At 35.4% G+C, this 8,877-nt stretch overlaps 1 long non-coding RNA gene across 1 annotated transcript; it reads left to right on the forward strand.

The window, feature by feature from the left end:
- Positions 1–2,723: 2,723 nt before the first annotated feature.
- Positions 2,724–7,873, forward strand: LOC145719470 (uncharacterized). The gene is made up of 2 exons (XR_014142404.1): positions 2,724–3,569; positions 3,790–7,873. It is a non-coding gene; the product is annotated as an uncharacterized LOC145719470 (long non-coding RNA).
- Positions 7,874–8,877: the final 1,004 nt, after the last annotated feature.

Consider the following 8,877-nt stretch of genomic DNA (forward strand, 5'->3'; position numbering starts at 1 on the left):
ATTTATTTATTTGACAGAGAGAGAGCACAAGTAGGCAGAGTGACAGGCAGATGGAGAGGGAGAAACAGGGTCTCCACTGAGCAGGGAGCTGGATGTGGGGCTCGATCCCAAGACCCCAGGATCATGACCTGAGCCGAAAGCAGCCGCTTAACAGACTGAGCCACCCAGGCGCCCCATCTCCTTCATTTTTTGAAGGATAATTTTGCTGGGTATAGAATCTAGCTTGGCAGGTTTTTCTTTTAACACTTTAAATATTTCACTGAGCTGTCTTCTTGCTTAAATGGTTTTTGAAGAGAAGCCAAAGTAATTTTTATCTTTGTTCTTTTATAGGTAATGTGTCCCCCACCACTCCTCACTTCTCTGAAGATTGTCTCTTTGTCTTTGTTTTTCTGTAGTTTGAATATGATATGTCTGGGGTCAGCCCTTTGGTATTTATCCTACTTGCTGTTCTCTGAACTTTCTGGATCTGAAATTTGGTGTCTATAATTATTTTTAGTAAATTTTCATTCAATATTACATCAAATAATTCTTCTGTTTCTTCCTCTTTTTTCTCCTCCTAGTATTCCCATTATGTATATGTTACACCATTTGTAATTATCCCACAATCATTAGATATCCTGTTCCACCATTTTTATTCTTCCTTTCTCTTTGCATTTTATTTAGGAGGTTCCTATTAACATATCTTCAAGTTCCCTGATTCTTTACCATTAAATGAATTATTTTATAATGATTTTTGATAGCCAAAATTATTTTTTAATTTACTTTTTTAAACTGAAAACAAAAACAAAAATTAGTTTATTCACTTCTCCCCCTGCCCTACCCCCTCCCCCCCCCCCCAGTTCTGGCAACCACCAATCTGTGTCTGTATTTATGAGCTTAGGGTTTTTTGGGTTTTTTTTATTTTTTAGGTTCCACATATAAAAGAGATCATATGGTACTTGACATTCTCTGGCTTATTTCACTTAGCATAAAACCCTGGAAGTCTATCCATCTTGTCACAAATGGCAATATATTATTTTTTATGACCGAATAATCTATTTTATACACACACACACACACACACACACACACACACCACATCTTCTTTAACCACTCATTCATCAGTGGACACTTAGGTTGTTTCCATATCTTGGCTATTGTAAATAAATAATGCTTCAATGAACATGGGGGTGCATATATCTTTTTGATTCAATGTTTTCATTTTCTTCAGATAAATACCCAAGAGTGGAATTGCTGGATCACATGGTAGTCCTATTTTTAAACTTTTGAGGAACCTCCATACTGTTTTTCATAGGGATTACATCAATTTACATTCCCACCAACAATGCACAAGGGTTCCCTTTTCCCCATATTCTTGCCAATACTTACTAATTTTTTTAAGAGAGAGAGCACAAGCATGGGGGGTGGCCAGCGGGAGAGGGGAAGGAGAGAATCTGAAGCAGGCTCCACACCCAGTGCAGAGCCCAGCACGGGGCTCAGTCTCATGACTCTGAGATCATGACCTGACCCAAAATCAAGAGTCAGATGCTTAACCAATGGAGCCACCCAAGCACTCCCAATTTTTTGTCTTTTTGATAATGACCATTTTAACATGTGTGAGGTAATAGCCCATGCTGATTTTGATTTGCATTTCACTGATGATTAATGATGTAAAGCATCTTTTCATATGTCTGTTGGCCATCTGTATGTCTTTGGAAAAGTGTCTATTCAGATCTGCCCATTTTTTAATTGGATTTTTTGGGGGCCTTTTTTGCTATTGAGTTGTAAAAGTTCTTTATATTTTTTAAGTATTAACCCCTTATCAGATAAATGATTTTCAAATATTTTCACCCATTCGATAGGTTGCCTTTTCATTTTGTCAGTGGTTTCCTTTGTTGTGCAGATTTTTAGTTTGATGTAGTCCCACTTATATGTTACTTTTTTGCTTTTGCTTTTGATGTCAGATTCAAAAAATCTTTGCCAAGACCTTTTTCAAGGAGCCTACCACCTATCTTTTCTTCTAGAAGTTTTCTGGTTCCAGGTCTACATTCAAGTCTTTAATCCATTTTGAGTTAGTTTTTGAATATGGTGTAAGATAGTGGTCCAGTTTCATTCTTTTGCATATGGATATCCAAATTTTATTTATTGAAGAAACTGTCCTTTCCCCATTGTATATTCTTCACTCTTTTGTTGTAAATTATTTGACTATATATGCATGGATTTATTTCTTGGCTCTTTATTCTGTTCCATTTATCTATATGTCTTCCTTTATGCTGATATCATACCATTTTAATTACTAAAGCTTTGTAATATAGTTTGAAATCAGGGAACGTGATACCTCAAGCTTTGTTCTTCTTTCTCAAGATTGCTTTTGCTATTCAGGGTCTTTTATGGTTTCATACAAATTTTAGGATTGTTTGTTCTATTTCTGTGTAAAATGCCATTGGAATTTTTATAAGGATTTCATTGAAACTATATATTACTTGGATAGTATGAACATTTTAACAATATTAATTCTTCCAATACATGAACATGGGATATCTTTCCTTTTTTTTTTTTTTTTTTTTTTGTCTTTTTCCATTTCTTTCATTAATGTCTTCTAGCTTTCAATATACAGGTCTTTTACCTCTTTGGTTAGGTTTATTCCTAGGTATCTTATGGGTTTTGGTGCAATTGTAAATTGTTTTCTTAATTTCTCTTTCAGATAAATCATAATTAGTGTATACAAATGCAACAGATTTGTGTATTGATTTTGTATCCTGCAACTTTACTGAATTTATTAATTCTAAATTTTTTTAATTTTTAGGGTTGTCATATATAATATCATTTCATCTGCAAATAGTGATAGTTTTACTTCTTTCTTCCCAATTTAGATGCCTTTTTTTTCTTTTTCTTGCATAATTGCTCTAACTAGGGCTTCTAATACTCTGTTGAATAAAAGTGGTGAGAGTGGGCATCTTTGTATTGTTCCTGATCTTAGAAGAAAAACTTTCAACTGTGGACTTGTCATATATGGCCTTTATTATGTTGAGGTACATTCCCTTTATATTCACTTTGTTCAGAGTTTTTATCATAAATCGATGTTGAATTTTGTCAAATGTTTTTTCAGCATCTATTGAGATGATCTTATGATTTTCGTCCTTCATTGTTAATGTGGTGTATCACATTGACTGATCTGTAGATGTTGAACCATCCCTACATCCCTGAAATAAATCCCACTTGATTGTGCTGTATGATCCTTTTAATGTATTGTTGAATTTGGTTTGCTTATATTTTGTTGAAGATCTCTGCATCTATGTTCATCAAGGATATTGTCACATAATTTTCTTTTCTTTGGTACCCTTGACTGGTTTTAGAATCAGGGTAATACTGACTTCATAAAATAAGTTTGGAAGAGTTCCCTCCTCTTCTATTTTTTGGAAGAATTTGAGGATTGATATTAATTCTTTGAGTATTTGGTAGAATTCACCAGTAAAGCCATCTGATCCTGGACTTTTGTTTGTTGGAAGGTTTTTTATTATGGATTCAATCTCCTTACTAGTAATTAGTCTGCTCAGATTTTCTATTTCATCATGATTCAGTCTTGGTAGGTTATATGGGTTTTTTTGTTTGTTTTTTTTGTTTTTTTTTTTAAAGATTTTATTTATTTGACAGAGAGAGAGGGAACACAAGCAGGGGGAGCAGGAGAGGGAGAAGCAGGCCTCCCACGGAGCAGGGAGCCCAATGCGGGGCTCGATCCCAGGACCCTGGGATCATGACCTGGGCTGAAGGCAGACGCTTAATGACTGAGCCACCCAGGCGCCCCGGTAGGTTATATGTTTTTAGGAATTTATCCACTTCTCCTAGGTTATCCAAATTGTTGGCATATAATTGTTCATAGTAGTATTTTATGATCCTTTGTATTTCTGTGGTATCAGTTGTAACATTCTCCTTTCTTTTCTGATTTTATTTATTTAAGTTATCTCTTCTTGGTGAGTTTAGCTAAAGGTTTGTCAATTTATCTTTTCAAAGAACCAGCTCTTAGTTTCAGTGTTTCTTATTGTTAATGTTTTTTTCTTACTTATGTCTACTTTTTTTAGAGCAGTTTTATGTTCACAGCAAGATTGAAGGGAAAGTAGAGAGATTTCCCATATATACTTGCCCCCACCCATGAGAAGCCTTCTTCCCCCCATTATCAACAATCCTCCACCGGAGTGGTACATTTGTTACAATTGCTGAACCTACGCTGACACATCATAATCACCCAGTTCATAGTTTACACTCCTGTTGTACATTCTATGAGTTTGGGAAAATGTATAATGACATGTATCCATCATTATAATACCATTCTGACCTGAAGATCCTGTGCTCCACCTATTTATTCCTCACCCGCAATTTCTAGAAACCACTGATCCCTACTGCTATGTTGTATAGTTAGAGTATGTTTAGTTTTGTAAGAAACCACCAAACTCTTCCAAAGTGGCTGCACCATTTTTCATTCCCACCAGCACTTAGTGAGGGTTCTTGCTGCACCACATCCTCAACAGCATTTGGTATTGTCAGTGTTCCAGATTTTGGCCATTCTAATAGGTGTGTAGTTTTATCTCATTGTTGTTTTAATTTGTATTCCCCTAATGACAAATGATGTGAAGTATCTTTTCATATGCTTTCTTGCCATCTGCACATCTTCTTTGGTGAGATGTCTTTTAAGGTCTTTGGCCCATTTTTAAAAATTGTGTTGTTTGTTTTCTTATTGTGGAGACTTAAGAGCTCTTTGTATATTTTGGATAACAGTCTTTTACCAGGTGTTTCTTCCATAAATATTTTCTCCCAGCCTGTGGCTTGTCTTCTTGACATTCTCTTGACATTGTCTTTCAGAGAGCAGAAGTTTTTAATTTTAATTAATTCCAGTTTATCAATTATTTCTTTCATGGATCATGGTCCTGTATTGAAAAAGTCATCATAATACCCAAGGTCATCTAGATTTTCTCTTATATTATCTTCTAGGAGTTTTATAGTTTTGCACTTTAAATTACGTCTGTGATCCATTTTGAGTTAATTTTTGTGAATAGTGTAAGGTCTGTGTCTATATTCACTTTTTTGTATGTCAATGTCCAGTTGTTCCAGCTATTTTATTGAAAACACTTCTTTATCCTACTATATTGTCTTTGTTCCTTGTCAAAGATTGGTTGACTACATTTATGTGGGTTAGCATTTCTTTTTTACTTTTTCTTAGAGTTTTCATCTCTCTGCTTACATTACCCATTTGTTCTTGCATGTTGTCCAGTTTTTCATTAACACCCTTAGCACATTATTCATAGTTATTTTAAATTCCAGGTCCAATAATTCCAAAGTCTCTGCCATATCTGAGTCTGGTTCTAATGCTTGGTTTGTCTCTTCAGACTATATTTTTTACCTTCTGGTATGCCTTTTAAATTTTGACTGAAAGCCAGACATAATGTACTGGGTAAAAGTAATAGAGGTACATAGGCCTGTAATGTAATATTTAATGTTTATCTGACTAGGAGTTAGGGTGTGTTTACTGTTTGCTGTAGCTGTGGTGTCAGAGGCTAAAATTTCCTCTTTTATTTTTTTGTTTTAGTCTCCTCTTGTTGTCTTTGGGTGTCCCTAGAAACTCCTTAAGTACAGTCTGAAACTTGCAGTGTTTTTAAGTTATAATCTGCTGTTACTATATAGAAGCCTTGTTGATGTGGTGGTAAAATGTAAGTGGAGGGGAAGCATTCTGTAGTCCTATGATTAGGTCCCAATCTTTTAATGTGCCTGAGATTGGTATTTCCTGTTCCCCAGGTCAGTTAGGCTCTGATAAAACCCAGTCAGTTAGGCTCTGGTACAATAATTTTCCTTCAGGGCAGTCCTTGTTAAGGAGAATAGAGAAATCTGGGTACATTTTAAAATGGCTACTTTTCCTCTCCTCTTGCCATAAACACAAGGGAAATTTTCTCTAATCTTCACAGTGAGAACCTGGTAGGTCTCTTGAAGGTAAAACTCATGAAAGTGTGGGGGCCCACCTAAGACTGTACTCCCTTGAGGTTTTTAGCTTTTAAGCTAGTTCACACTGATCCTGTAGCAATCTGTCAATTACAGTTTTAAAGTGTTCTTACTGATACTGGCTCCAGCTCCAGGCTTCTACTCCTCATAAACTGTGATTCTCTGTACCCATCATACCAGCAGTTTGCCTTGTGACCTCAATTCTTTGATGGATCTAAGAGTTGATTTTAAGTTTGTTCAGCTCTTTTCTTGTTGGGAATATGGGAGTGATGACTTTCAAGCTATTGACATGTCAAACCAGAAATGGGAAATATATATTTATTTTTAAGTTTTCAAAACACATCTAGAATAATATGAATCATTCTGAAGTTTCAGCTTATCTTAAAATATCTACAGGTTGTGTGACCTTGTGCAATTTATTTAATACATCTCTTTATCTATAAAATAATAATAATAAAGACTACTTTGCTAGATTATGTAAGACCTAAATGAGTTATCTAAAGTAACTACCACAGTGCAAGGCTCATATATATTCAATAAATGTTAGTCGTAGTTATTACATTATTTATCTTCATCAGAATCCTAGGCCTTGAATAAAGACAAAGTATACAAAGTGTTCCCTAACTTAGAAGATGAAGAATCAGAAGAAAAGTGTCACTTGCCCTATCATCAGTTTGTGGTTCAGTCAGGATCAGAATCTGGCTAGGACTGCTGCTGGCCTCCATGGCCCTGATGCTGTTACAAGACCCCCTCTTCTTAATGTCAGATAGCAAATTCTGTGTTCACATTGATCAAAACCTGTCAAATTTTACTCCTATGAAAGCCTTGGACTGGACAGCTGTCTGTTCCACTCTGATGCATTTGTGGGTTTTGCCTAGAAAAAGCATGATGGTTACAAATAGAGGGAATTGGAGTGATATAGAAATATAGCCTGTTACCACAGAAACAGACATGTGACAGTGGTAGTGCTCTGAGTAGGTATGAAAAATGTTCTGAAGTACATAGAGAAAATAAATCAATATATCTAAGAGGATATAGTTGCTGCTTTTGTTCTGGGTCAAGATGCCCATATCTAACATAGGCTAGTTCTAGCTCCCTGGCATTTTCTCTCTAGAAGCTGGAAAACTACAATGGTCTCAAGTGAAAGAAATGGGTATGGTAGCTATAGAGCCAGGGCTTTGAGGTCCATGTTAAAACTCTTAAGAATTATTTACTAGCTGTGGTGAGCTATATTAGAACAAGAAAGAAAGATGATGTACTCACTAGCATTTGTGAGAAATGTAATATAGTCTAGTGACTATAACTTTTCATCCTCATTTTTTTCCTAGGGATATGCCAAATGTCCACTGAGTAGAAGCTCTCTGATAGCCCTTCTGTGACACAAGTTGAAGTAGAGAAAGGACTGGCTTTAAGCCCTGTTGCTCTCAGTACTCTATCTCATGGTCATTTTGGAAAATAAAAATTTTAATTAGCTCTTTATCTCCCACTGTATACTAAAATCTATACCAAATTAATTAAGGATTTAAACATAAAAATAAAACCATAAAATAACTAGAAAAATATGAAGAATTACCTTTACAATGCTGATGTATCCATATTAAAAATGATAATGTAGAAATATTAGTTACATAGAAAAAAGTTTCCAAACAACATTTTTATTTGATCCTATTTTGCAAAAATATATATACATATGCCTTAAAAATTTCTAGATATGCATTAAAATATTAATACTGGTTATTTGTGGGTAGTTTAATAAGCTGTTTTTTCAAACAAGATGCAACTATATGCTGCCCACAAGAGACTCACTTCAGACCTAAAGACACATATAGACTGGAAGTGAATGGATGGGAAAAAAAATACCATGCAAATGGAAGCAAAAAAAAAAAAAAAGCCAGGGTAACAATGCTTACATCAGACAAAATAGACTTTAAAACAAAGACTGTAGCAAGAGGCAAAGAAGGGCACTACATAAGGATAAAGGGATCAATCCAACAAGAGGATTGAAGAGGCTATAACAATTGTGAATATCTATTCACCAAACATAGGAGCCTCTAAAATACATAAAGCAAATATTAACAGACATAAAGGAAGAAATTGACAGCAATACAATGATAGTAGGGGACTTTAACACACACTTACATCAATGGATAGATCATCCAGAAAGGAAATCAACAAGGAAATAGTGGCTTTGAATGACATATTAGACCAGATGGACCTAACAGATATATGCAGAATATTCCATCCAAAACCAGTAGAATACAAATTCTTCTCAAGTGCACATGGAACTTTCTCTAGAATAAATCACATGTTTTCCCACAAAACAGGTCTCAATAACTTTAAGAGACAGAAATCACATCAAGCATCCTTTCAGACCACAATGGTATAAAACTAGAAATCAATTACAAGAAAAAAAACTAGAAAAAAACACAAACACATGGAGGCTAAACAACAAATGGGTCAATGAAGAAATCAAAGAGGAAATAAAAAACACCTGGAGGCAAATGAAAATGAAAACACAACAGTCTAGAATCCTTGGGAGACAGCAAAAGGAGTTCTAAAAGAGAACTTTATAATACAGGCCTACCTCAAGAAACAAGAAAAATGTTAAACAATCTAACCTTACACCTAAAGGAGCTAGAAAAAGAAGAACAAACAAAACCCAAAGCTAGTAGAAAAAAGGAAATAAATATTAGAGCAGAAATAAATGGAATAGGGGCGCCTGGGTGGCTCAGTCGTTAAGCGTCTGCCTTCGGCTCAGGTCATGATCCCAGGGTCCTGGGATCGAGCCCCACATCGGGCTCCCTGCTCGGCGGGAAGCCTGCTTCTCCCTCTCCCACTCCCCCTGCTTGTGTTCCCTCTCTCGCTGTGTCTCTCTCTGTCAAATAAATAAATAAAATCTTTAAAAAAAAA

The sequence above is a fragment of the Leptonychotes weddellii genome, unplaced genomic scaffold (assembly GCF_054177405.1).
Source record: "Leptonychotes weddellii isolate Sample4059 unplaced genomic scaffold, ASM5417740v2 HiC_scaffold_4660, whole genome shotgun sequence".
NCBI lineage: Eukaryota > Metazoa > Chordata > Mammalia > Carnivora > Phocidae > Leptonychotes > Leptonychotes weddellii.